Here is a 3,315-nt window from a genome sequence, read left to right on the forward strand (position 1 = left end):
TGATACCATGTTCCTTTTATATGTGATATTTTTTTGCAATTTTTTGCTATGAAGTCGATTTCTTTTCTCTATTTGTTTCTGTAAAGGTTGTTTTCGCTATTATTGAGGATGAGATGAAACCAAGAAATAAATGATTAATCAAAATTAACCTAATTGAGAAAGCAATCGTCCACGTCATGACTCCTTACATAAACATACAAGCTTTTCCTTCAAGCTGTTTGCAACATCGTGAGAAATTACACAGTTGAAAAAAACACCTTTTAAAATATATGGTCCATACCATCACCGCATATTAATTATTTCCTAATTCATCAATAGAATTATCATTGCACCATTTATTATAAAGACTGCCTCACTTAGAATTTTTTATAATATCATAAAAAAGCAAATTACGCAAGCTAAGCGAACGTGTTAAATGAATACAGATAAAGAAAAAAGTTTCAATATAGACATGTCAAATTAATCCCATGTCTATATTGCAGTGTTTATCAAAGTGTAACAAATCGTATCATCATCGTGACAATCCATGTTTTAAGGAGTTTTATACTCCACACATGTTGTAGAATAGAACCACGATGTAGACTTAAAATATGCCATTATACATATATAAAACCTTATTCAATAGCCTTAACTTGTATGTGATGTGCTTCATTTGATTCACTACGTAACACGTAACAATGGATCTTTAGTCACCGCCAATAAACCTATGTCATAATTTTACCCTTTCCTTTGATGTAGGCCATGCTATTTCAACCGATTGCATGAGTTACAAGCTATTGCAAATGTGGAATATTGAAAATAAATGAAAATTGTCGGTGTATTTGCATTTCCATCTAGATGTTATATTCTCGGGATTTTTTTTCCTCAATCGACTGTATGTTTATATTGTTCGAACAAATTGTGATATTTCAATCCTTAAATTCTGCATTACGTGATTAATCGTTTTAGAATCGTTGGTGTTTACCAGAAATGATTGGAGGTATGAAATTTTAATTTTGTCCAATATTTATATATATATAATTTCATTTTATAATCCTCTTTTTCAATTTTCTGAAAAAAGTAAATAGTTTTTGTTTAAAGAAATCAATGACATTTGTTTTGGTCACACGAACACAGCAATAATAAAATACATAATGGTCAAGATTTTTCATTTGTTTATTGAGTTATTACTGACATACACACAACTAGCTTTCGGCCTATACTCGCACACTCCAGTTTTACAACCGAATTTGACACAACGTGTTACACATTGAAAAGGAAGAAAGCTGGAGACAAAATACAATTTACAATATGTACAATTTGGACATATTGACGTGTCAAGTGTCCTTGTCACGTATATCGTTGTCCGTCCCTTTAGGTGTCTCTCATGCATGAAGGTTTTTGAGATGCTCATTAGCATTATTGTAACTATGTATGATATAACATCCATACAACTAATGAAATTAATCTAGACAGTCCTGACTTCAAATAAGGCACTGCGCAGCTGGTGTTTTCAACACAAAATCTTATAGACGATTAGATTTGGAATAATATTAAGTTATAGAGAAACAGGGTCATATTTCGTACGTACTGTGTGTTTTTATAAATACTTGACTCGTCGATACTTAAGATATAGTAATCATATCAAAGAAATGGAAGATATAGATAGATTATTTTAATTCTTTGCTACTTCATATTATTGGTTCTAAATACTGCAAGTTTTCAAGACATTCAAAACAAGATCCACTGTAATAAAGTGTAACTGTTGCAGTTTTTATATAATGCCTGCTAGACAATATTCTAGATATCTCTTCCAAGAGAAGATAAGTGTGATTTTTCTGGCTAGCACGTGTTATCAGATGCACAAAGTTCCCAAATAAGTTTCTCTGACCCCACCTCCCGACCTTTACCTTATCATCGGTAATATGAAAGCCGCCCTGTTAACTAAGAAATACGTTCGTACTGTCAACAAAACAGTCGAATGTTTGCGTTCCTTTCGGGTAGTAATGTGGCTATTTTGACAATTGGTTCGTTACTAAATGTGGATATTTGTTTCCGTGCAAAAATGTTTAACTGGTTTATAACATGGAGAGGACCATCATAAAGTGAGGTTTTTGCGAAAGTGTCCGTAAATAAATCTGTTTAAAAAATCCTCTGCCAACAGGATTCGCATTCGTGACCATTTCATCATTACAGGTTGACCTTATCCACTATACTACTAAGATCTAAGATTTACCACTACTACTGCAATTACGCATTATCAAAGGTGTAATAGAAAATTCTTTACGGTCCTTGTAAATTCAAACATCTTAAAGTATTTGGATTCAATAATAGAGGAAAAGGTCGGGACAAGATCCAATATAGCATTTAAATCACAAGTTTACATATGATGTGATATTTGGACATTGTAACGTTTAGTAGTATCCTTTCGAAGTGTGCCGTCTCCTGCCGACCGCCCTTTTCTCATAACTAATTAGTAAATTAGTAAAATTGGAACAGTAAAAAAAAATTAGGATTCGTATCAAGGAGCACCAAATGCATCCAATTTTATATCAATGTAATAAAATTTCCCTATGAAGTCATCACACGAAACAAGTTCATACTCACAGGAAATTGAAGTTCATGTAAACCCATGTTCCTGCATTGATTAAATAAAACGTGGCATACGATTATACAAAAGACCCACAAATGAATAGAACCTTCCAATAATTTATAGTTAGATTAGGGCCTAACAATGAAGTAAACTGCATTATACAGCTGTTTCGTCCATCTAGGAGTCATCAGTCATACTAGGGGCCTTCGTATGTTTATCGGACCAGCTAAGTGTGAAAACTGCTAGTTTGGAAATTTGTGTTTACTGAACTGTGAACTTTTCTCGCCAATCACCCGTAAAAACAAAGTACGAATGCGTTCCACAGAGTATGCCACTGTAGGGCGTAGACAGGCGTTACCAATGCTGATGGAACGGACATTGTCTTCGCTAGGAAGTGTGTTCTCCGTTGTATCTCAAAGTTAAAAATTATTTTCATCCCACCAGTTTCCAAGCAATGAATAAAATTAAAAGTAATTATACCGTGTATCTGAAATGATACAATAAATGCAAGCATGTAACCCTGAATTGTAAACATATTGAGTTAACAACATAAATGCATTAAGATAGATACAGGTTTATGTTGGAGTTATCGAAACGAACAAAATAGAGTAGGATGTTGTCCCAGTAGCTTCCAACACATTGCAACTGTATGAATGTCATGAATAACAAGAATTGATATCATTGTGCATATTTGACAACGACTTTGAACATGGAGACTATTATATTAACGAGTCAAGCAGATG

This window comes from Ylistrum balloti, unplaced genomic scaffold, assembly GCF_031769215.1.
Source record: "Ylistrum balloti isolate Yb309-2 unplaced genomic scaffold, AGI_CSIRO_Ybal_v1 Utg370342, whole genome shotgun sequence".
Classification (NCBI taxonomy): domain Eukaryota; kingdom Metazoa; phylum Mollusca; class Bivalvia; order Pectinida; family Pectinidae; genus Ylistrum; species Ylistrum balloti.